The 27,205-nt window shown below is 35.4% G+C and overlaps 1 protein-coding gene across 7 annotated transcripts in view; it reads right to left on the bottom strand.

Annotated features, from left to right (window-relative positions):
• Positions 1–27,205, bottom strand: part of LINGO2 (leucine rich repeat and Ig domain containing 2) — a 1,147,525-nt gene that overhangs the window by 347,605 nt on the left and 772,715 nt on the right. For 6 of the 7 annotated variants that reach the window (XR_008424224.1, XM_019424191.2, XM_019424192.2 and 3 more), the window contains one exon: positions 26,392–26,424. The exons of the other annotated variant lie outside the window; for it this stretch is intronic. The gene's annotated coding sequence lies outside the window, so the exon portion shown is untranslated. The remainder of the gene's footprint in view (positions 1–26,391; positions 26,425–27,205) is intronic. 7 annotated transcript variants of the gene reach the window in all.

Consider the following 27,205-nt stretch of genomic DNA (forward strand, 5'->3'; position numbering starts at 1 on the left):
TATTATATATTATATATATTACATATTACATATTACATATTATATATTATATATATATATTACTCTCTATATATATTTTGTATGTATATGTGTATACAGACCAAGTACAATTTTTGTGTTCTTCTGATGAAATAATAAATAACATCCATCTGAAAAGGTATTCCAATCAGTCAGTGAGAGCAAAGGGTCAAGAGTCAAGAAAGGGAAAATATGTAGAATGATGGGAAAACAATGGTAACTAAAATCTTACAACATGGGGGCACCTGGATGGCTCAGTTGGTTGAGCGTTGGATTTCGACTCAGGTTGTGAACTCACTGTTTGTGGGTTTGAGCCCCACCTCGGTCAGGCTCTGTGCTGGCAGCTAGGAGCCTGGAGCCTGGTCTGGATCCTCTGTCTCCCTCTCTGCCTGCCCCTCCCCTGCTTGCACTGTGTCTCTCTCTCAAAAATTAATGAACATTAAAAAAATTTTTAAAAATTCTTACAACATGGTACATGGAAAGTAATAAATATCAGTTAAATCCATGAAGCCTATACACTCAAGTGTTAATCTAGGGTTTGATCTGAAAATACATATGAAGACATAATCCCTGAAGTAGCTATCTAATGTAAAAAAAAACAAAGCAATACTTTCAGATTATTTCCACAAAACATTGAAGATGAGAATGTACTGACTTGCCAAAGTATTTATCTTACCCAAAGAAGAATCCATTCATACAGTTTCATTCTTGAAATTGGTAAAGATATGCAAATATATATTTAAATCTCCCACAGTTAAGGGTATATAGAAGGTTATTAGAATGTGAAATCTCTCCTATCCTCCTGTGGGAGGAAACTAGTTGCAGGCCATGGAAGATGAGAACACTTGACCATACAGAAAAGGTTAGGATACAAAAAAAATCCTAAGAAGTCATAACAACAGATAAGATAAAGTAAGACAAGAGGAAGGAGATCAAAACATCAATTATCACAATATAGGTGACTGGTTTAAACTTTCCTTTTAAAAGACAAATGAGTTTAGTTTATGATCAAAAGAAAATTTTACCTATTTGATATTAACTGGAATCATACCTAAAATAAAATAATATCTTGAAAAGGATAACAAGAAATTTGTGGAAAAGTATTTATTAGGCAAATGCAAAGTAAAAATATTAATATCAGAAAACAAAACTCACAACTAAGATTTTTATAGTCTACTGTTAAAACCTATAAACCAGAATTCAGATCTAAACATGGACCTTTATGCACATGGCAGGAACATATAAAAAAATTAAAGCTATTTAGAAGAACATATACAAAAATTAAAAGCTATTTAGAAGCTATTTAGAAAAACACAAAATTAAAAATTTTGGGGGGATTAACATACTGTTCTAAGTCAAACAGATCAATTATTCAAAACATAAATAGGGAAAAACAGCATCTTGATTCAGTACTATATATTGAAACTGAACTGCATAAATAATGATCATATACTTTTTTTCCATACATAAATAGCATATTTGGAAAATAATTACATTAGGTGTCAAAAATCAGTCATTCTATTAAATAAAATTTACCATTAATATTAATAGTAAAAAATAACAAATTATTGGTAATATTTTAAAATTATTAATTAATTCTCATCTGGATGATTATATCAAAATAAAAATTAGTATTCTTTAAAAAAAAATCAACCAAAATTAAAATGGTATTTTGTCAAAATGGTACTCAAAGAAAAAACATATAACCTCAAATGTATTTTACTTATTTATTTATTTATAGAGAGTGTGTGCACATGAGTGAGTGAGAGGTGAAGCAGGGAGGCAGAGGGAGAGGGAGAGAGAGAATCCTAAGCAGGTTCCATGCCTGGTGCAGAGCCCATGTGGGGCTGGATCCCACAACACTGAGCTCATGACCTTTGCCAAAAATCAAGAGTTGGCTGCTTAACCAATTGAGCTATCCAGGTGTCTCTGAATGCATTTATATTTAAATGAGAAAAATTTTAATACCTCAATTAAGTATTTGTTATAATTAAGAAATTTAAAAATGACAATTAAATACTTTACAATATATGCAAACTTGTGCAGCTACTCTGGAAAACAGTATGGAGGTTCCTCAAAAAAATTAAAAATAGAACTACCCTACAACCCAGCAACTGAACTACTAGGTATTTATCCAAGGTATATAGGTATGCTGTTTCAAAGGGACACATGCACCCCCATGTTTATAGCAGCACTATCCACAATAGCCAAAGTATGGAAAAAGCCCAAATGTCCATCGATGGATGAATGGATAAAGAAGATATGGTACATATATATATACAATGGAGTATTATTTGGCAATCAAAAAGAATGAAATCTTGCCATTTGCAACTACATGGATGGAACTAGAGGGTATTTTGCTAAGGGAAATTAGTCAGAGAAAGACAACTATCATACGACTTCACTCATATGAGGACTTTAAGATACAAAACAGGGGAGAACAGAGTTTGTTACTGGAGGGGTTGTGGGAGGGGGGATGGGCTAAATGGGTAAGTGGCATTAAGGAATCTACTCCTGAAATCATTGTTGCACTATAATGCTAACTAACTTGGATGTAAATTCATAAAAAAATAAATTACAAAAATTGTATGGAAGAAGGAATTAACAAAGATAATAATTATACAAATAAATTAAATCAGATACAATAGACAAAGGTAGTCTTGATAAATACCAATAATTGGTTCCTTAAGAGAACTACAAAATAGACAACTTCATAATACTGATAAAGAATAAAAAACAGTCTGGGGTGCCTGGGTGGCTCAGTCGGTTGAACATCTGACTTCAGCTCAGGTCATGATCTCATGGCTTGAGTTTGAGCCCCGCGTTAGGCTCTGTGCTGACAGCTCAGAGCCTGGAGCCTGCTTCAGATTTTGTGTCTCCCTCTCTCTCTCTGTCCCTCTCCCACTCACTCTGTCTCTCTCTCAAAAATAAATAAAAAAACATTAAAAAAAGAATAAAAACAGGCTATTTAAACACTTATTCAAAAAGGAAGAAGCAAAATATAAAAATAGAAAATTTGAAACTATATAAGAAAACATTCAATATTTACTAATTAATATCAAAACCTGGAAAATTATGTTGGTCATGAACAATTTAAATCATAAAATATCAGGAAGTTTCAGTTAAAACACTAATGAAATAAGCATTACAAAAAAAGAAAGATTATTCAAAAATCTATCCTCTCCTAAGAGGATAACTGGTAAAGGTCCAGTTAATTTTTCAGACGAATTCTGTAAAACTTTCGAAGGATGGAGAAGTCCTAGGCAACTTTATCTTAGAGCAGAGGGAGAATACTTTTTCTGTAAAAGGTCAGACAATAAAAATATAGTGGCTTTGAGAATCATCAAGTCTCTTGCAATTACTCAACTCTGCAGCCATAGGATGAAAGCAGACACAGACAGCATGTACTCCAGTGGGCATGACTGTGTTTCAATACAGCTTTATTTATAAAAACAGGTGCTGGGCAGGTGGTAGACTGAGCATCATAATATGCTGATTCTTGCACTAACATAAGGTGATATAGACTTTCCTAATTCGCTTTAAAAAGGTAATATAAAAACCCTAAAATCTGACCATGAGAAAACACAAAGGGAAGAAAAGACTACTCTCACTAGGATTATATATGCAAAAAGTCTTAATTGAAAATTAATGAGTACATTCCAGGATTATATTAAAAGAATAACACATTAAATAAAAGGATTAATCCTAGTAATGTAAAGACAAGTTCCTCTTTACATATCTGTTACATTAGTAACTCTTCATATTAAAAAGGCAAAGGAGAAAATATGATCTGTATTGATATTCCTAAAACACTTGAAAAGGCTCTTTCATAATATTTTTTCATAAAAATAATAACATATAAAAACATTAATAACAATATAGAAGAAACTTTAATTAAATTGAAAAAGTATTTATATGAAACTACCTGGAAAAATTTTTTAATGATAAAACACCAGATATATTCCAAATTAAGATAAGAAATCAGTTGTATTAGTATTAGTTTTATTCTTTTGCATGCATTATAAGAGTAAACAAAAGACACAAATAATGAAACATAAGTTTAGCAAGATAACTTGTGTGAATTTTTTCAAACAATTTTGTCCATATAAATTATAACCAAATACATATTCTTAAGAAAATATATTTGGAAAATTATATTGATAATAAAAACAAAAATATAAAAAATTCCATTAAGCTTAAGAAATACATAGGATAAATAAAATTTTTAAATGCATAAGGAATATCAAAGGAAATAAGTAGACAGAAACTATAACTCTATAAAACAACAATATTGTACAGATATCTCTTCCAAAATTAACCCATAAATGGTATTCAATTGCAACTAAAATCCTAAAGGCATTTTAATGAGGGGTGAAGGTGATAAGGAAGGTATCTATACAAATCAAATACACAGCAATAGATAAGATTAGTCTAGAACATATCAATGAAATATGTTGGAGGAGTATTTGGAACTACATTATTGTATACTGAAATCAGGCATAAAGAAATATAATTAAATAACTATGCAATGAAGCCACTACAGACAGAGATTCATGGAAAAGAATACAAAATTTAGAGACTGAACTCAATGGCCATTAACAATTCATTATATAGTAAAAGTAATAATTCAAACAAGTGAGGAGAAAGTGAATTATTAATAAATATTATTGGGGCCACCTTCTAACCAAATTTATACAACTTTTCTGAGAGAAAATTAGCAATATATAAAGAGTTTTCTAATATATGTATCCTTTAAGGTAATTTGACTTTAGGAATGCTTCCCAAGAAAATAATCAGACAACTGCCTGATTATCACTTTTTATTACACAGTGTATGCAATAGGAAAAACTCAAAATAACCCAAATATCCACCAACTGAAATTGGTTAAATAAAATGTAGTACAACATACAACCAAAAAGTGGAACACCATGTAGCCATGAAAGTTTTTAATGTGTATATATACGTACGCATGCACACATCTATGTCTAAATATATCTATGTGTATGAATATATAGATTAGGATGAATATATATATATGCATATTGGATATATATGTATATTAATATGTATATTATGTATATTGGATATAAACATACATATACACATTACATATATATCCCTACATATACATATATATGTCTACACACATTCACATATACATACTTGGAAACATATCCAACATATATGGTTTATATGACTAAGTGAATAAAGTACAATAGACTATAAAATGGTATAAAACTATTTTTATAAAATGTTAATAAAAATGTACCTGTCTATTCATCTATAATTAAGAAAAAAAAAGTGTCTGGATATAAATACATACAAATATTGATGCTATTTATTCCCAAATGGTGGGATTAGAGATTATTTTTATTCTTTCTTCTTTGCTTTTTTGCATTCAATGAAATTTGTTGGCTTGAAATTTGTTTGAGCTTTATTCTCAGGGTAGGAAAAAGAGCCATTTAATTAAAAAATCTATAAATGAGTAAGTGGCACCAATATCTGTTCTCAAAAAGGAAGATACTATTTTAATGATTTCAGCTAATAAAAACTCAAGGATTTAGCAAATTAAGTTTGCAATCCATATTGCCTTAGATCGCATTGCCCAACATTTGGCATAGTTAGCTCCAGAATAAAGTATGGCTAACTGAGAAACTAGTTTTCTAAAAAAAGAAAATAAAAACAGTTTAGCTCCACTGTTCCCAAACTTGCCACTTTCCATGGAAGCAACCCAGGGCATTACAGTAAACTTATAAAAGTGCCATAATTATTTTAAAATTTCAAGGGAAATAAAGTATTAATAGACAAATATAAAATACTGTACAAACTATTAGCTGGTGGTAGTTCACAATCTCAACATTAAACTTTGTTTCATTCCTTTTGATGATGTCCTATCTTTGTGAAGCTGGGTTTTTAATGATTGATATGATAAAAAAGCAAGTATCAGTTGAGAATCAATTTGGAGCAGGAGATAAGGGTTACAGCATTCAATCTGATTCTAAGATTTTAGAGAAACTGTAGTGTCTAACAAGTACAAACATCTGCTTAGTAAGTGTGGTTATTTAAGAATGAAATTAAATATTTTTTCTTTTAATTTAATTTATGTGTGTTATTTTTTCAACTAGCTATCAAGTTGTTGGGACATAAATACTTAGAAAGTTATTTGAGCCTAACTATTTGGTAAATGGAATTGTTAAAGATCTCATTTGGCCTATTACTAAGACACTATGCGGAGGATGCATCATGAACCTAGAAAGATTGGAAATGTCTAGCCCATATCATAAACTAGTACACATCAACCTAGTAATAGGACATATTCAACTATAGGGTAGCCCCAGCAGCCTGGTTTCAAACTATGAGGGTTAGATCGAGTAATAATTACAACTGAACCTGATCATGTTTAATTCCTCCGAAATTCCATCACAAAATTGAGGCATTTTGAAGGATGACTTTCAAAAGGAAACAAGACTTGAATGAAACCCCACGTTGCAATGAACTTAAAACTGAGCTTTGTCCAATACTCTTTCAGCAAAGCAAACTCTTTTGACTTTCATTGTTATAATATAATCACTAATGTGGACCATACACATGAATTTCCAAACAGGGCTCATTAAATATAAAGTTTGAATGTTTCTGTGACTCTTAAGACTGCCAACTGCTCAATGGTGACAATGGAGAAGGATTAGTTAAAATGAATGTTTCTTAAAACAAATCACTGAGTATTTTGGACAGCTGAAGGCATCTTCCACAGATTTCTGGATTTATCAGAAACTAAAAGAATAATTTTTACAGATGAAAAATATAAACTTCATGTTGTTTTCCAAGGAAAAAACAGGTATTTTAGGATATACCATGTTAATCCATGGTTCATTTAAAAGAATAAAAAATAAAAGTTCTTACAGGGGAGTTGATAAAATACATAATTTAATTTAGCAAAACCTATTAAACTTATTACAGGCTTTTTTGGATACATTGAGAATCCCAGTTGCAACCTTTAAGATCCTTTTAATTTGGAAGATAATGACTAGATAGGCACCTTACTATAGTCTCTCAGATAATTCACCTGAGTGAAAGGAAGAGATTTTTAGGTCAACCTATTTGATATACATACTAAAAGATCTATATACCCAAGATTCACAAAGATAAGTTAAGTTGCCCCAAACCACCCACCCACCCATCCATCCATCTATTCATTCATCCATCCATCCATCCATCGTTCAATATTTAGACTCTACTCTGTACCAGACATTGAGTTATTCATGGAAGAGAAGGTCCTCCTGTCACTAACCTTGCAGTCAAGTGCATGGTTTTCCTGGGTCATGTTAGAGTATTCTAGGTTACTGGATTTTAAAAATCTTTATCTCCAGACCCCACTCTAGGATTAACTAAATAAGAATTTGTAGAGTACCACCCAGGCATCAGTATTGTTTTGTTGAAGATATGAAATCATTCCAATGAGCATTCAAGGTTGAGAACCTCTCAAGTGGCAAGACAGATACTGACCCAGTGATTACAAACGCCCAGAGTGCTGTGTGTTAACTACTGACAAGTGTGAAGTCTCCTGCCCAGCTCAAGGATGTTTCCACTTTATGTTGTTCCTCTCTTGAGGTAGCTAAGCATTATCATTTATGAAAATATTGACTAAAAGGTTTGGATGTAAGGTATGACACTGATCCTCAACAAAGTGGAATAGGTTATTCTTGAAAGCCTAATTACTTTGCAAGGCTCTAAGTAAATAAATAAATCATAGGATTATAGGTACAGTGAATATAAGCAGGGATTGTGAGGTGCCTGGGTGGCTCAGTGGGTTAAGCAACTATCATTAGATTTTGGTTCAGGTCACGATCTTACGGTTTGTGAATTCAAGTCCCACACTGGGCTCTACAATGACAGTGTGGAGCCTGCTTGGGATTCTCTTTCTCCCTCTTTCTCTCTATCTCTGCCCCTCCCCTGCTTGCTCTCTATCTCAAAATAAATAAACTTAAAAAAAAACAAAAAACAGGGATTGTGACCTGTAAAAGAAATCTTTCATGAAAGTGGAAATATTATAGGTCGTTCACATCATAAAAATTCTGATTAAAATTGTTAAGACCCATCATTGTGTTTTTCCAAATATATAGTATAAGCTTTTTCTTTTCAGGGGATAGTGCTCACACCAATAAATTTGGGAAATACAAGGATGCCCCAGGGTGATATTCATTGTTATTACTATTTTTTAATTTTTTTTTAACGTTTATGTATTATTAAGAGACAGAGAGACACAGAGTGTGAGCAGGGGAGGGGTAGAGAGAGGGGGAGACACAGAATCTGAGGTAGGTTCCAGGCTCTGAGCTGTCAGTACAGAGTCCAACGCGGGGCTTAAACTCACAAACTGTGAGATCATGACCTGAGCCGAAGTCGGTTGCCTAACGAACTGAGCCACCCAGGTGCCCCTGTTACTATTTTTTTTCTAAAGTAAACTCTGTGCCCAATGTGGGGCTCAAACTTATGACTCAGAGATGAAGAGTCACATGCTCTATGGACTAAGCAAGCCAGGTGCCCTGATGCTAATTATTATTAATTTTGCTTTATTTTATGGTAAATATGAAAATAAGTTTAACTTCTTACTCAAAGAAATATAAAGCAAATAAGGCATAGGCCCACAAAAATGTCATAAATACTACCTATGACTCTAAAATTACATAGCCCAATGATTGTGTCTTGTCTTTAGAAGTTCTAAGACTTCAGAAATCTGAATGCAATTATATTTTTAAATTCTCTCAAGTCATAAATACATCAATCTTCAAACAGTAGCTTTTAAAGTGAAATGCCAAAACTCCTGCTCAAGACAAAGAGGGTGCAATGAGTTTTTAAAACGATATCTTGCAAGCTATTTTTTTGTCACTTTAAATATCTGCAACATCCAGATTACAATATAGCTTCACAGAAATTTTATCTCCTTGTTTGACCAAATAGCAAACAACTTATGCATTTCAAAGAGTAAGAGTTTCTTACATTCTTTAAAAAAAAATTTGTCCTATCATATAAATTCATATTGAAAATTCTTCTGATACAGCTTTGCATCTATCAACTCCTCATTCACAATAAATTCGATATAAGATATATTGTAAACAGCTAAAAGCAGCCAAATAGAATCTAATGATATCATGTAGAAAATGAAACGCCAACTGGAACCAGAGCAGTGTCCTACTTCATATTGCTGAATTCATACTGTAAACTGGAGCCATGTGAATGTGGCAGTTCCCACCATGATTTAACTCACGTCCAGAAGGAAATGGGCTCTCGCTTATAAATGGTGCCAACAGACCTACCCAGGAAATTCTGAAGCTGCCTCTAATAGAAACAGAAATCCACTCTAACTTTAATCCAGAGGAAACTGGTCTTTTAAACATATCAGTCTAGGGGCACCTGGGTGGTTCAGTCAGTTAAACATCTGACTCTTGATTTTAGCCCAAGTCATGATCTCACAGTTCGTGGGTTCAAGCCCCACATTGGGTTCTGCGCTGACAGTGTGGAGCCTGCTTGGGATTCTGCTTCCCTTTATCTCTGCCCCTCCTCTGTTCGCTCTCTTTGTTTCTCTCAAAATAAATAAACAAAATAGGGGCGCCTGGGTGGCCCAGTTGGTTGGGCATCTGACTTCGGCTCAGGTCGTGATCTCGCAGTCCATGAGTTCGAGCCCCGCGTCGGGCTCTGTGCTGACAGCTCGGAGCCTGGGGCCTGTCTCGGATTCTGTGTCTCCCTCTCTCTCTGACCCTCCCCGCTTCATGCTCTGTCTCTCTCTGTCTCAAAAGTAAATAAATATTTAAAAAAATAATAAATAAATAAACAAAATAAACTTAAAATAAGTCATTAAAAAATAAAATAAACATATCACTCTTAGGCACTCACATCTATAATGCTACTTGCCTGTCTTGATATTTCATCTATTGTTTCTCTCATCGCTCCAGGATTCATTACCAATCTCAGATCCCAAACGTACCTCTCTGTGTCTATGTGTATGAGCATGCGTTGTTCCGAAAAGTTATCCTTTCCAAAATAACATGTGACCCCTACAGTAAACTGCTGAGCATTTCTGCATTCTCTGCCAAAAGGTATTATACACCAGCAGAAACATACATCTATTTTCACTTCTGAAGTAACAAAAGGTTTCTTTAGGAGAGCAAGTGAGGATGGGTCTGTGGAATTACATATGGAGCCTTTCTCCCTCTACAGATGCAGTGAGATCCCTAGAGATCTCTGTGTACTTCTCTGGAACTCGGTTCTGCATGCTGATCAGCAGGCCCCACAAGGATTCCCGGTGAAGAATCGAAACCCCAGGCTAAGAAAGATTTGTTTTGTGTAGTTTCAGCACGTAAAACTCACACTGTACTCCTTGGGAAACGTGGCCTGCATAAAGGCATGTGTATATGTGCATGAAGAGGAAACATCTATCAGCAGAGCTTTAATTTATTGCCACAAGCATGGGTACCATCATGCCACACAAATGTGCAAGAAAACCTTTACTGGTCAGATGAATTTGGCCTGACAGAGAGTGATAAATATGAACTGAGAGATTATGTGATAGAAAGCAGATTTGCAGGAAATTGCAATCATGTTTATAGTGTTTAGTTGGATGTTTAATCACTTCTAGCATCTGTAAAGAGCGATTGATCTAATGATAGATTATGGAATTATCTCTGAAAGAAAGCAATGAATCATAAACCCCTCATCCATACAATTGTCAAAGTGTTGTAACTGTCATACATCTGTCACAAAGACATTTGTTTCTGGATGTCATAAACTAAATATGTTTCAAAGTGGTCAAATGACACTATAGACAGTATAGACACTATGGAAACAAATCATTGGAGATCACAGCTGGTTTCCTAGCTCCAACCAGCGTTCATGTCTCAATTATTTTTCTCCCTGTCCTTTGAAAGACACAGGTCCCCAATTCTTTAGACCAGACCCAATTCACATTTTGAACAGCCACTACACATGAGATATTTTTACACATATGCACTTGGTCTACACCACTCACTTACCAGATTTGGTTCTTCTGCAGCTACAGAAACTGTCTGTGAGAAAGCTGAATAAGTGCCTTGTGGCCATCCAGCTGGCAGCAAGGATCAGATCCCAGGTCTGTTGGTTTTACCATAAAGTTGGTGCTTTTAACCACTGCACTATGCAGGTGTTTTTTCCCCGGAAAACAATGTTAGGCTAGATACAAACTTCCACAATCAAAACAAAATCCTAGAGTTACAAGGAAATGTAGAAATCAGATAATCAAAGTCCTAACACTTGAGTTATCCTGAACCACATTTCTAAGTGATAATCACCCAGTGTCTGCCTGAATAAGGTCGATAACAATACTGCCCATAATGCAATAGTGGTCACTACCACACTGTTAGATAGGATATCTTTGGAGGGACATACTATGTCCACTTATTAGAAAAAATTGACGTTTCCAAAAATAACAAAAAAACTCTCAATATTTCCAAACTTTACTACTTTCAAATTTATCCCACTAACACACTATATTAGTAATCACTATGCTTAATGTATTTTGGAGATTATCAAACCAATTCTACAATTGATTTAGAAATACAAAGTAATGTGAATAATTTAGGACCATGGTGGATTAAATTAAAAAAAAAATAGCTGGGACATTTCCTTGAACAGATTTTAAATCACCACATTTTGGTCTATGTAAAAAAAAAAATCCCCTCAAATCCAGACCATATCTAATGCCAGAGACCACCTGAATTATTAGAAAGCTCATCCTTCTACTGAGCTGAAATGTTTCCCCTAGCAGCTTTTACTATTAGATCCTATTTCTAACCTGTGGAGGAACACTGGATAAGTTTACTTCTTCCACTGAGTGATGACATATGTCTTGGAACAAATATAGAAATGGGGGTAAAAACTGCTCCAAGAATTTTAAATGTGCTATATACTAACTTGAAGGTAAATTGTGTTTATTTAAATAGACATAGCTAGGCTCCCATGCAATCAATGTCCCTAAATGAATATACTAATGCATTCCAGAGCAGAATATATGATTTGTTGCCATTTATTCCAGAAACAGAGATCTTGGTGAACACTCGGGATGATGAGTAGTTAAAACAGATGAAGTACTTTAAACCTTCTAATAATGTATGGATCTTTCAAGTTTGCAAAGTGAGTTGTGCTTACTTATCCTTCAGGTTTTAAATTAACCATCTGTAAAATGGGAACAACCAGAAAATACAGTCTTCTACTGGGTAAGCTTCTAGACACTCTTCAGCTACTGAAGTAAAGCAAACAAATAAAAATTATTATTTTACTTGAGAGACAGACACTTCTTGGTCTTTTCAAGAAAATAATTCCATTATATGGCATAAGATTAAATTAATTTAGAAGTAGAGCAAATATTCAGGGTTAGAAACAGTATATATAACATGTATATAAGACATGTTGGGTTTTCATATGACAAATACTCCAAAACAGAATCTTAAATTTGCTGTGTTTCAAAAGTCAGAAATCTCTTTGAGTGGAAACAATTAATATAACCAAGAATTGGGTTACAGATAGTCATATAGCAACATTTTCACTTTAGATAATGCTTTTTTACTCTGAGCAAATGAACTGCAGAAATGTAGTAAATGATATGTCAAACAATAATGAGGTATCATTTTTTCTTGCATTATACAGCATCACTTACAGACAGGTTCAGTGTTAATTACAATTTCATGTTAATGTTTTCAAAAAGACATCAAGTGGAAGAGTGGGGAACTCTCACAGAACAAGGATTCTACAAATTTTGTGTAAGAGTTTTCATTCTCTGTTCCCAGAACCTAGTAGGGAATTGATATATATCAGCAATATCAATTAAATAAATTAAATTAAGAAATTTAAAAAGTCTATATGCATTCTTTGGACACAAAAGGGTAGCTAATGAAAGTTTTAACATTTGTAGTGATTTTAATTAATGTTTTAAAATTTCAACTAATTTCATAAAAAAGATAGACTTAGAGTAATATATTTCTCTCTTCATCTAGACTATTAAAACAAACTATCAAAACCATTTTCCTTTTTTTTTTTTTTTTTTTTTGGTGAAAAATAGCACAGTGTAGTAGCTATAACAATAAAAGTTACTGAGTTCTTACTTTGTGCCAAGGCTATTTTAATTGATTTGCATTAGTTAACTTAGTTGATTCCTATAACAGCCCTATGAAGAAGGTATAATTATTATCTCTAATTTTAGATGATAAAACTGAGGAGCACAAAGGTATTTTTCCAGGGTCACAACTGGGAAGTGGATTCTAATCCAGGAGGCCTGCTCCAGGGTCCACGTCAGCCACCAAGCAATATTTCCTGTCATACATAACAGTGTCTAGTTTGTAGCGGATGCTAAATCCTTAGTTTTCAACTGATGAGTCATAAACGGAAAGAACGGTTCACCAGATACTCTGCCCCAAATGTGATGAAATGTAACCAAGCCCTTTTCCATGGGTTTCAAGATGAGGGCCCTCTGTCAAAGAAGCTCAGAATTCAAATGTGCACTTTGCTATTCTTGCTCTGATGGTGAGAAAGATACAGTAGCTGGGCCCAAGACTCCTGGAGTAGGTATGTGGGCCAAAGGAAGAAAACGTAACCTGTCTGTGCTTCAGTTCCCTTATTTATGAAATGGGGAAGATGCTGATGCAGGTGGCGGGAAAGATGGTACCCATGCTGTAGGGCGGACGTGAAAACTATATGGCCGGTGTCAGAGTCTTAGCTGCTATGGTCATTATTATAGCTCAGTTTCTTTACTGACTCCCTTCTTAGCACACTTGAGGTGAGGAAATCTTTTTATTCATTCCAGAAAGAAGTTATTTGGGCTGATTTGCCTGTCTTGTAAAGGTTGAATCCAATCCAACCACTGCAAAAGGGGAATCTGTGTGTCTGTTCACTCTCATTAGCTGTTGTCAAGGCTTGCTAATTCCAGATTGTTCCGAGACACCAGGGAGAGTGAGGAGGATCACAGAATGCAAATTTTCATGTGTTAGATGCCCTTGAAAATCAGCAGTTCTGTTGCCTATTTCCTCTACCTAACCCAAAATTCTGCTTCCAAAAGCCATCAACTACAGGGAGGGAGGACATGTCCTACACCTCTCCCAGTTTGGGAAGGGGAGTGAGCAAACTGCTCTCAGCCATGCAATGTGGACAAGAACTGGGGAGAAGTGCCCCCCTCCCAGACTGCCAGAGTTCTGAGAGTCCACCCCAACTGCCTCACCCTTTCTTTCATCTGAACCCTCACAGGATGTGCACAGCAAACAGATTTGGAGTTAAGTTGCCCAGAGAATACTGTACTCTCTCCAAGCGATACCTCCTTCCATACAGCATAATTTCTGGATAAAATTAACATCAACCTTCTTAACTGCAAAATGCAAACAAACAAAACATGGATCCCAGAGTAACCCCCACCTCTCAGATACCCACACACCTGCCCTACCCCTGGCTCTGAAATTACAAAAATATATGAAATTATTTCTTTCCTAATTATATTCTGTGTAATCAGAAATACATTTTTTAGCATGATGCTTTTTTCATCTCAATCACTAGTATTTAGATGACAGGATGCAAATAGATTTATGGAGTGTGACACAAAATTAATATTTAAAAGAGCAAAGAATGAGCAGTTGCTCTTTTTCTTCAAGTCCCTTTAGAATCCACAGAGAAAAAAAAGGTACAATGCATACACATTGCAGATAGTTACAAAATGAAGATGTTGAAACATTGAGCCTTCGCAGCAGAAATTGACCAGGTAATGCACACTTGCATTTTGCCTAACTGCTTGACTTTGCAGGCACACTTCCCTCTTAGAATCAGTGTTCTGTATGGTGATGACCTTCCGAAACTAGTCTATTAGCTGAGGCAGTGAGATGTAGCTGCAAGTTCCATAGAGACCTAGGTGTGAGTCCTGCTTTTATCATTTGCCACTCATGTGAATTGAGGTTAATTAGTTAATTTCTCTGAGCTCCAGTAAGATCATCTATACAGCATCAACACTACAACTTCTCTCCTGAGGTTCCAGTAGACCAGAGATTATAGTTGGAGCCTCCTTAGCATATAATATGCACTTACAAAGTGATGGTCATTAGTGTAAACACTGAATAGTGCACACAATTTATTATTTTAACTGTACCTAGCTACTAGGTTAGAGCAACAGGGTTTTATTTGTTTTTGTTGTAATGGGAAAATATAAATTACAAGGCTCACTCTTAGATGGTAGAGCATTATTCCCTTAACCTGGCAGCCAGAGAAAGACTCTATGCTTCATCGTAGCCCCAGACTTTGGTTTCAAAGAGGTAGTTGGGGAATAGGAGAGTGAGTGGTACACCAAAGAAAGAGTAACTCCAGCAAGGTATTACCTTCCCTCACCAATGTGCTTTATAATTACAACGTTTGTACACACAAGCAGATTGCCCACCTCTTCCAGCTTTCTAGGATATTTTATCTACTTATTTCCAAATGAAACTGCTCCAGCACCCCTTTCTACATGATCTGAGAAGTCTAGTGCCTTCCATAAGATTCTTGAGGGCAACAGAGATGCACATATTCTCCTGCCCTTCCCGCTATATTCTTGATTCTCTCACACCATCTCACCCATGGATGCTGTTTGCAGGCTACTCTGCTGTGCTTCCAATGCCAGCCACAACCTCACCTCTTTCATTCCTAAGTATGATGTCCAAACACGAATCAGAATATATAGGGATCAGCTGGAGGGAAGCAGGGGAAGGATACAGGAGAGCACAAAGACAAACACATTTAACTATCAGACACTCTACTCTAAACTCCTTCCTACGGGCAAGGTGCTATGATAGTTTCTACGTTGTCTTAGCCTTCCCCTCTCTTCCCTTTCTATCCTATCCTATCCTATCCTATCCTATCCTATCCTATCCTGTTTTAAAAATGCTGGAGTCACCACCAAACTGTTTCATAGTCCCCTAATGAGTCATGACTTGTGGTTTAACACACTGTTCAAGATCCCATATATCTATTCCATCTGGAGGGGTTAGTTCACATCTATGGGGTCCTGATTTTCAAAACAAAAAACAAAACAAAACAAAACAAAACAGTTATCTGCCTGTAAAAAGTTATATTATCCTATCCTTAGATTGTGAAACAAGATAGTCATTTAATTACTTAATAGATTTTTTCTTCCTGTTTCAGATATTATTTCATTTATTTTTATAGAAACTTTATGATCTAGGTAGACAGACTTTATAGATTTCTGTATCTTTTAAAGATGAATAAACTGAATCATAGACAGGTTGGGTGATTTTCTAAGGTCACACGGATGGTGACTGAGTCTGATTTGGAAGCCAGATTCATTTCCATCTCTTTCCTACTTGCTTATCAAGAATGGCAGAATGTTCAATCTGAATGTTCTAGATGAATAGTATTTATTAAAAAAGATACAGATCCCTGGCTCCACTCTGATCTATAGAATCAGAATCTCTTGAGTTGGACACAGGAATATGCACTTTTAAAAAGGTCCCACAGGGAACTGGTATAGACCGAACTAACTGAATCATTTTCCTAAGTGCCCTATATGAGGGGCAGGGGGGAGGAGTGGGGAGGAGGAGGGGGGAGAAGGGGGGTAAGGAAGGGGAAAAGAGACAGGGGAAGGGACACATGAAGGGACAGGGCAAGGGAGGAGAGAAGGGAAGGGAAAGCAAGGGGAGGGGAGGCAAGAAGGGAGAGGGGAGGGGGAAAGTAAGGGAGGAAGCGAAGGAAAAGAAAGGGAAGAGGAGAGGAATGAAAGAGAGAAACCAGAACTTCTGGACGCTTGAGTAATGGTTTCATTGTTTTGTTTCAAAAGGATTTGAGGAATATAAAAGTCAAATACCAATGAATATTGTGCAATTATAGGTAAAGCAAGAACAAAGACTGAGTAACGGAAGAACTAAGCCTTCAAGAAAAGTCACTTGGCTTTGACTTGGACTGTAATTCTTCTCACAGCTAAAATCAATTAAAACAGTGTTTTGAAAAGTTTTTAAATCTGATGGTATTAATTTGGTTCTAATTCTCCCAGCATCTGAACAAAAGAAGAGATGTCTGTTGCATTTTTATTTTCTAAGTCAGAACTCAAGGGAACTGCTTATACATATGGTCAAAGTGCAGAGAAACTGTGAGTTTGGAAACCACTTATGCATCTCTTCACCAACCCAGCATAATCACAGAATTGTGGTAACAATACCAAAGGAGTACCTACTGCACATCAAGCATGGTAAACGGATTATCCTATTTAATATTCATGAAACTCTTAGGATGCATCCGCATGTTATGGGCAAGAAAACTCCAAGTTAGGGATTTTATGCAACTTTTCCAAAGACATACACAGTAAGTGGCAAAACAGGGCTTCGACTTGGGATAGTTCACCTCCAGAGCCCATGCCCAGCTGACTCTCAGGTAAATGAACAGTGAAATAACTGAGATAGGCAAGCACTGGTCCTACTGGGAGGGAGAACTAAATTAAGGCTGAGAAAATGGAGAGAAGGAACAGTATGTAAGAAAACCAGCAACCAGGCTGAATCGGTAATTGTTTACCAGGAAGCTGCAGAGGGTGGCTCCTCTGCTGGGATGTAATTCCATTTGAGCCAATGGAGGCCATATCTTATCTTTGGCTCCCAGTAATAAGCCTTCAGGTAATAGTCATGCTAACTAATAGAGGTTTGGGTTTCTTTAACAATAAAAGGAAACTCAGACAGTACCACCGACTAGAAAAGGTGAAACATAGGACTTTGTCATTATTTGACCTTTGATAGGCTCACAAATTAATCATTCCCACCAATCAGTGGGTTCACTGGCATTAGCCAGTCAGACAAGACTATCTGAACATCGTCACCTGAAAAAGAAATCCTTTATTTCAGACAAACTGTACATTAACAGAATTCCTACTATTGTCTTCATGATGAATTTCTGAGATTTCTACATTCATTAGATGTCTTTGGGGTTGACGATTAGTTTGGGGTACAGTTGAGCGGATTAGCACATTTAAATATTTATTATGTGATAATTAGCATGTACTTAAACTATACAAGGTAATTATTTAAATATAGATTGAAGGCTAGGGAATTTCCACAGCCTTTTTTTTGTAAGCTCAGCCTCCTCTCTTATAAATAATTTGGACTCTTAGATTTGCCTCACAAGCCTAAGACCTGAAAGTAAGTCAGACATTATAAGATGGGCTGTTTGAGTTTTATGGTGTAAACCGATAAGGTCCTCTGCAGATATTAATGCCTTATATACAAAATCAGTCTTATGTACAATGTTTTATACTATATACACTGGTATTTTTGTTAACTTTGAGTTATTAATTTAAGACAAATATATACAGTAATATATTCTCTGTGAAGCACTTAGCACACAAAGCTCAGCACTTAGTAAGTGCTAGAAATGTTTCTCTGTCTTCCTCCTTTCCAAACCTAGAACTTTTCTACTGCATAACTTATACCTGTCTCCCTGCTTCTCTTTTGGCCCATATTCATACTTTCTTCCCCACATTGCCTTTATCTCCAAAGAGGAGATGGTTTGTCAAAGAAAGATCAAAAGAGAAAATATTAATTGTAATTATACTCCTGAGGTACAAAAATGCAAAACATTTTCAGTGTTTGCTCTGTAGATAAAGATGGTTATGATCCCTGCTGGTCACATGAGTCAGCAGAACAAATATCACCCAATTCATTTCTATCTTAAAATAGTAGTAATCCTAAACTCCCTGAGAAACTGGAATAGAAAGTAAGCCACAATGTCGACTCCCTCTGAAGAGGATGCTTTGGGATCCTTTACATGATTAGACATTATGATCTATTCTGTGAAAGCCAAGGATGTTCTGTAAGTGACCGACTAGAAATAATTCTTCATTTTCTTTTGCGAGAGTTTGGTTTTGTTTCAGATGCCGTCTCTCTGTTCCAAGTACCATCTACTGCTGCCTGCTTTATTTTTTCCCTGTTGTTTTTGGTAAGATGAGCACCACAGTCAGATTGGCACCATGCTGCTAAAGCTGACAGCAAGCACTTTTGGTGGTCCTCTGAAAACAGCAGCACTTTGTTCTGTGTTTAATGCCTAAGATGTGGAAACTGCCGAGGCACCTGCCATTTTATACAACTCTCTAATCTTCCTCTTTATTAGCTGTCTGGCAACATTATCACACTGGCTGCTTGGTTTAAATCTTATTCACTCTTGTAATATAAAAAGACAAGAGAATGTCCCTGAAGATAGAAACTTAGTCTCTTGCACTGTAGACAGTTACTTTTTTTTTTCAATGTAATTTTCCTTGAAACAAAAATCCTTTTATATTTCCACAGGAAAAGAGAATATCTCTTTGCCTCCTAAGTAAATATTTTGCATAACAATTGTCCAGATGTGCAAGATGCCTACTGAAGCTTTCTCTAATGACTAATCCTTTAGATCAGTTGTTTAAAAAGGCTTACGCTTAGTATATATTCTGATTCATTTACTTATTTATTTCATTCATTCAGACAACATTTATTGGTTCTTGCTATGAATCACACACTATGCTAGGTTTTGTGAATACCAAAAAGAATAGCATTCTTTGGGGAAAACAAGTAGGGAAGATAAACTCACAAAGACATGAGCCACAACATGTCAAGTGTTATGATAGAAGTAATGGCCGAATGTCCTGGAAACAAAGAAGGATTTCTGTCTAGTTTCGAACAGGGGAGTATGAGGAGATTTCACAGAAGAGGTGGAGATATTTGAGTTCACCTAGTCAATATGTGCTAGAAAGGAAAGAAGAGGGAAGGACATTCTCAGTAGAGAAGATCTGAAGAGTTCAGCTGGAATAAGGGGAGCTTGGTAGGGAAGACCAGGAAAGGAGACTGGACATGCCACTTGGACCAGAATGTAAAAAATTAATTGGAACTAATTAGCTGGAATTCATTGCCTAGGTACTGCATGGCCAATAGAAACATGGCTCAAAGCTAAGAGCTGGAACTGGGCTGCAGAAGCAGTCACTATAATACAAGAACAGTCATTACCAGAAAGCAAATCGGCAACATCCTATGATGCAAGATCCTGGAGCCACACTTCTGTCCTAAAAAGGAGCTCCAACAGGCCTGGGTGAAAGTTTATCACAGAGGTGGCAGCTGAGGAGAAAAAGAGCAGCTGATGGGGCCTGGGAGAAAGCCAAGCTAGGGAGGAGAGAGAGAAAAGGAGGGCAAAGGAAGTTTCTCCATCTGTTTGGGGGTTTAACCTTACCCTTCAGAGTTAAAGAATAAGAATGAGAGCTGGAGGTACAAAGTTCCGCCTGCCACGGGCCCCTTTTGTTTCTCCCCTCCTCTTCTTCCCACAGAGAATATACCTAGTTTGAGGCTAGCCCAGAGACCTAAGAGGCAGAGGAAAGGAAGGGTGTTCCTGGGCGGAGGATATATACAGGTCTGACTGTGTGTGCCTAGGGGTCCAGAGTAAAAAGCAAGCCCTTACCGTTTATGGGGTCTCTGAACTTTTCACAATGTTAAATCTGGGGTCAAATTTGGCTCTGATTGCTGTGACTCTTTACATTTTTCTTACTTCTTTAAGCAGTCAAAGCCTGTTGTTTTCTCTTGCAATCCCTGCGGCTACTATACTAACTACAGCTTGCTTCCCTAGTGGTCTTTGCGTTTCTGGAGCAGCAACAGGGCACAGCATCATCTAGTTTATATGAAAGAAGAACCCGAAACATAAACTGGTTGGCCTCCCGGTGCTAGTGTTTCCTCATATTTCACCCATTATATGATCATCTGGCTGTTTGAAAGAGTACTTGGGAGGAACTCACAAGTTACCTGTGCCCCGGGATAGCCATGTTTTACAGTAATGTTCCTCCTTATATTGAGCTGGATATGTTTCCTTCTGCTTTCTGGTTTCTCATATTATCACGTGGAACCATAGGCTTAATCACATCTCTCTTCCACATCAGACTCCTTTTGAGATTTGAAAATAGCTAACACATTTTGCAGCTTCTTCAAGGGGGAAATGAAATGAACGTTGGAGGACTCACTCATCAGATATTAAGCTGGGATCATTCACCTTAATTAGCTCCTTTAATGGGGAAAATTAAAATGAAACCCAATATTTAAGCAAACAAACCAGAAAAAAAAAAACAATAAAGGAGGAAATGATTTCCCCAAGGTAAGTGGCAAGGTCAAGATTTAGAGCTAGAATAAATCACAAATTATTTCTATTTAAAACTATATTTACATATAGCTTTTAGTTTTATCAAGGTAATATAGCTTCAGAGTTTAAAAAGCCAGGTATCGCAATACTATACTAATAACATACTAATAATCATCACCTGCCTCATCAGCTGATTCAATTAGAAGTGAGTCCATTGCTCAGTCCACTATGTATGGTGCCTCTGTCCAACTAATAGTGTTATTTGCATCCATCCCCATCTTTATTGCTGGACATATATATACATGTACATGTGCTGTATTTGTATTATGTATTCATATACAGAGTATATATGGCTAGGACAAAATTTGCTAACATTCGAATACATTTAGCATTTCTATAATCTGCCAATTCCCAAGATTAAAATTCTGAATGTCTTTTTGACTTATTAGGCTTATTTATTTGGTATGTTAAGTTACTTTGAAAGCACTGTCAAACCAATAATGAGAAGTCTTAGGTTGCTTTAGCTTTTTAATTTCTCTCATTAGAAAACCTGGAGTATATGCCAAGATAAAATCAGAGAGGTGTGAGGGACAGAGGAAAGATTTTAGTCAGAGAGACTAGGGTTGAACTACATTATAAAATGTTGGGAAAAAAAGGAGAGAGAGATATATACGACAAAACCTGTAAGAACTAGTGCGTAAGGGGAATTTAATGGTTTGACATTTGATAAGATTTGAAACATTGCATTGTGAATACATTGATAAATGGGGAAAGGCAATTATGAAAATGGTTTCTGTGGTTTATAAATCTGATCACCTTAAGTCATCTTTGAAAGAGTCACATGAATACTGGAATTTCTCTTTAATTAATAATCATCATCTAATCTGTGTTTCTGTGAATGACACTTGATACAGAAGTGCAAGAAAATAGGTAATTAACAGCCTTCTGCATTTGTGGTGCTCAAATCTACAGACACCACTCCCAGGGTGAAAGTATTAAACAGCACTGACATGGAAATAAGAGCTACATCCTATTTTCAAATGCACAGGAAGGACAAAAGGAAATTAGATTCAGAATCTGTAATAAAAAGGAAATTAGTTTTTTTTATTTGTAGCCTTTCATCTATGTTTTTTAAAAAAATAAGTCCATTAATATTTAGCCTCCGAACCCTTCTTGCTATCTGCTAAAGAGATAAACATACATTCATATTTTCAATTGGTCTTCTTTTCTCACTGGCACTTCTAATGGTTTAGGTTGCAAATCATTAAACCCAAGTCATCCCAGCTAAATGAAATGTTTAAATGTACTTTTTAACCACCCTCTCATATTCTAATATATATACATATATATTTACACATATATACACATATATACATATACATATATACGTATGTATACATATATACATGTATACATGTATACATATATACATATATATACACACACACACACGCACACACACACACAAGCACATACTATGGCAATGAGTTGATTTTGATCTATTTACTTTTCTCCATTCCTGTAGCAAAGTTGGCAAAAACAAAACAAAAGAGAATTCAACTTAAACCCAATAATATTTGCTGGCTTTCTAGTAACCTTCAGTGATTTAGATTTTTTTTTTTTTCTGGGTCTTCTACAAATGTCAGTGGAATTCACAGAGCTGAAAGAGAGGTAGGGGTTCTTGACAAGGTTTAGAGTCAAAATAAACTGCACAATATTTACTTAGAATCCTACAAATATGGTAAAACGCAAAGAAATAGCCATGAGCTCTCAGCTTATGGAATTCATGATATAGTCAGGGAAGTGAGATGGTCTGAGAAGCGCCTAACAGTGGAAGAGATGAATAATAATTTTAGTCAAAAGGATGGTATTCAAATGCAGAGTTTCAGAAATAGTTTCCATTCCAAACAAAAGATCTTCCTATCTTCTTTACCAAGAAGTCTGGGATGGCCCCTGGTAAAGAAGGAGTTAAGCAATGTGATTGTGGTCCCTATTTCATCACTAGTGAACTCAGTAACTTAAAAGAGTTGCTTAACTTCTGTGGGCCTGACTTTCATTATCTCAAGGGAAAATAGATTAAAATGAGTAATAGTTGAAGTATTTTTTAGACCTAAAAATCTGTAACTGTGACTTCTTTTCATGAAAAGGGCATGAGTATACCTCCAGTGGCTAATGCAAACCATAAGAAAAGTCTACATACAGCAGATGTAAGTGACAGAGAGTCTAGGGGATACTGTAGGGATAGATTGGGTGTCTGAGGCAGGTTCAGAAATGAGGCACTTCCATCAAATATCTAAGTATTTCCTGGAGGTGGTTCTGGAGTCATCAATATATATTTTTTCTTTTTATTTCTCCTTAACAACTGTACTTTCACAAGATTGGAGATCATGAAGTTTTACCATTTATCCATGGAATCCAGTGTAGGCACCATAATCTCATTTCAACTGGTAATGTTTCAGACCCTTACAGATGAGAAACCTTGTCACTGCAGAGCTACAATCCCCTTTCATCCAAGTGTGTTTATGCGATTTGGAATCTTGCTATCTCAGAGGCCAGATTAAGAACTTTTAGTAGTATCCTGCATTGCTGGGACTATGATATTCCTGGCATTTTTTATGAGACTGAATTAGAAATGTCATTTTCTCCAATGGATCAGAATTATTTCCCTATAGAAAGTCTAAGTTTAACATGTATATATACTTGACAGAATATGTGTCAAAATGAACCTTGGGGCTTGGATGTGAAGATGGCAAATTTCTCTTCCTTATGTCATCAATCTAGTGGACTTTGGAGTGTCTGTTGCCTCTCTAAGGGAGACTGAACAAAGTGGAATCATTTCACTCAGACCTCTAGCTTTTGGGCTTACGATGAGCTCCAGCACTGAGAGGCTGCTGTTGGATGACCCTTGTATATTGGTGACTTGGCATAAGATCACTGGCCAGTCTAGTTGAGGGAAGGCTGACTTTCCTCATCTATTTTGATACACATGGACAATGCATACATACGGAACTACAGATGTCACCAAGAGATCCAGTTCCCTCCCTTTCTATTGTTCTTCTACTCTGCCCTTCATATTTCTTAGCATTTTTACTGCTATGGATGAATGATTTCCAATCTGTCCTTAATGTTTTCTCTTTCCCACCAATCTGCAGTCTCTCCTCTGTCTACCAGGCCTCATCACTATGAATGAAGGGACTCTGCACACAAAGGCACAGACAATGCTTATTTCTGTAAAAGCAAGATTTGAAAGCTGGTACCAAACCTCTCCTTCAAAGCATTGACTCCTTCTTTACTACTATTGTTTCTCTTCTCCCCACAGCAACCACTCAAATTGCTTATTTCTCTCACCTTGGTGATATTTTTCAAAATCTTATATTTAGAAAAAAGTAGATGTGGTTTGCCACAAGATGTCACAGTTCGATGGGAAATCCCAGGTTATATTTTCACATGGAACAAAGTTTACCACATAATGAATACATCTCTGATGGTGAAACATTAAAGATCAAGTCCATGAGAGAAATTTAATTCAGAGAAGTAAAGATGCTGCCTACCTCTAATAATAATGTTTTACAATAACGATAATGAAACAAAGTAATAATGGTAGCTATCATTTACTGCATTCTTACAATATGGCAAAGTGATTTGTAGATAAATCATCTCATGTATTCCCTAAAAACCTTATGAGGTAAGGATTCCTATTTCTCACACTTTACAACAAGGGAAAGCAAGTATTAGAGATGTTAATAAGCTCACCCAACACACAAATAGTAGATGGGTAAACAGGATTCAAACTTGGGCAAGTTGATTCTAGAGCCTAACATCTCAACCACTACTTACTGCCTCCCAATAAATATTATAATTAAAGAGATTGATGGCTGAAATAATTTAGACTATTTTAATCTAGATTAGTAAAATTAAATTAGGTTGGCACACAGACACTAGAGTCCCTCCCCAATTACGACAGTTAAGTTTCTGAAAATATCTCTGGTTACAGAATTTTCTACTGAGGATCTCAAGACCTTATTTTTTAAAAAATTAGATTGGAGAAATCAAAGACAATAAGGGAATAATTGAGAAAGCTTTTTTATAGTAAGTATACCAAAAATAAATAAATAATACATACCTACAATAAATAAATAAATAAATAAATAAATAAATAAATAAATAAATAAAATTTTGAAATTTTAAACATAAAGCATACTAATGTTCATTAAAATGGAACAATAAAACAGCCCTCCAAATTAAAACAATATTTATTCATTTTAATGTTAGGACTATTGTACTTTCAAATTTCCACTTACTAACCCTTTGTCAACAGAAAATTTTCAGTCTCTGCTTCCCATGAAGTTTGCTTCAATCTACTTCTGATGTTCTTACAAAGAGCCATTTCATGTGCATCTGGAATGCTTTGTTCTTTTTAAAAATTTATAGTATAACACATCTATCTTGGTCAGAAAGTCTTAAAATTGCTAACAAGGTAAAAGGAAAGAACTGTATATTAGTATTTTGAGGAAGGGTGACTGATTAAATTATAGACTACTGTATGTGGATATACTTCTCAGCTTTGTGATGGCAAACTACATATAATAATATATATCGCACAAGAGTGAAAGACATTACACGATGCATCATTATACACAGAAGACTCTTTTCCTTATTATCACACTGATTTCCTTTTTTACCCTAATTATTTGGGAGTAGACATATCTGAACACCTATTAGCTGAGCAATATCATGGAAACATTGCTCCTTTATCAAATACAGCAAGCTAACTTGAAGACCTGTGATAACAGGTAAAAGTTTGCTGCCAGAGATGGAGAGAAGGGTTGGAAGTGGGTGTAGGGTTGGGAATATGGTGAAGGTAAGACAACAAAATATTCACAGTAGAAGATCTGATGGCAGGGCTTATATACAATACATAAGTACAAAGCATTTACTGAAAAAAAAAAAAAAACGGTAAATGGATTAATGGATTAATGGGTGAATGGATAAATGAATGGATGAGGTAGAAAAATATTGAATATTTCCAACTTTACAATTTTGACAAGGATTTAATCAGGTATTATATTTGATTGTTATCTTGCATTCTGTTACAATCTCTGTTGTACTTTTTCATCCACGAATGAGAAAAATAAAAACATAATGTCCTCTAATCACTATTTGTGAGAAGCTAAGGACGTATTTTGCTTTGCTTCTTTTATACTGTTTCATATTAACAAGAGGTTTTAAAACATCATGAAAAGTACCAACCTTGAAAGCTGCATTTTGTTTTTCTCATCTCACCTAAAAAAATAAAAAAGACAAGAAAAAAATAGCAAAATTTAAGTGAAAGCCAATTAAGGCAACACAGCAGTAAAAAGAGCATTTAAAAAAAAAAAACTTTTACCCATTTTCCCTTGACAAAGGAGACACATTTAACTGTGAAGAGAGAAACACTCTGATAAAACTTTTTTCTCCCTAAATAGTTTTTTAAAAATATATTTTGTACTTTTTGTACTTTGTGATAGTTTGCTTTTTAAAATTTTGGAAGGCATAGCAATTATGAGTGACAATGAGTAAAAATACAGAGGGGTGTTTAATAGAAATGATAAAACTAAATTGCATGTAAGGAGAAAATATATAGGCAGCAATTAATCAACCTATGGAAATTTGCCATCATGATAAGATTTGTCGATAAATTCAGACAAGAGTATCTTAAGAGGCTATTACAATTTATTCTCAGATTCTGTATTTCTATTCTTGAATGCTTATTAGAATATAGGCTTTTGCTTCTTCTCCCTCTTTGCTCCCCCAATAATCTGTTCTCCCTTATGGACCAAGTGATTATTGTGTTGTTTATAATAACTGTTCTACATTCCTTATGGAAATTGTAATTATGATGCTGAATATTCAAACTGCAAGCCACTTTTCTCAGGGAAATTGTAATTATGATAATGCAGTATTTACCCAACCAATGTTTTCTAGTCATTGTTCTCTTTGAGGAATGAGGAGGTGAGAGAAAAAGCACTGAAATAAAACATCCTGTTGGGATCTCAGATATGTATTCTGGAAAAGCATCATCATC

This window comes from Panthera pardus, unplaced genomic scaffold, assembly GCF_024362965.1.
Source record: "Panthera pardus isolate Hobbes unplaced genomic scaffold, ASM2436296v1 HiC_scaffold_20, whole genome shotgun sequence".
Lineage (NCBI taxonomy): Eukaryota > Metazoa > Chordata > Mammalia > Carnivora > Felidae > Panthera > Panthera pardus.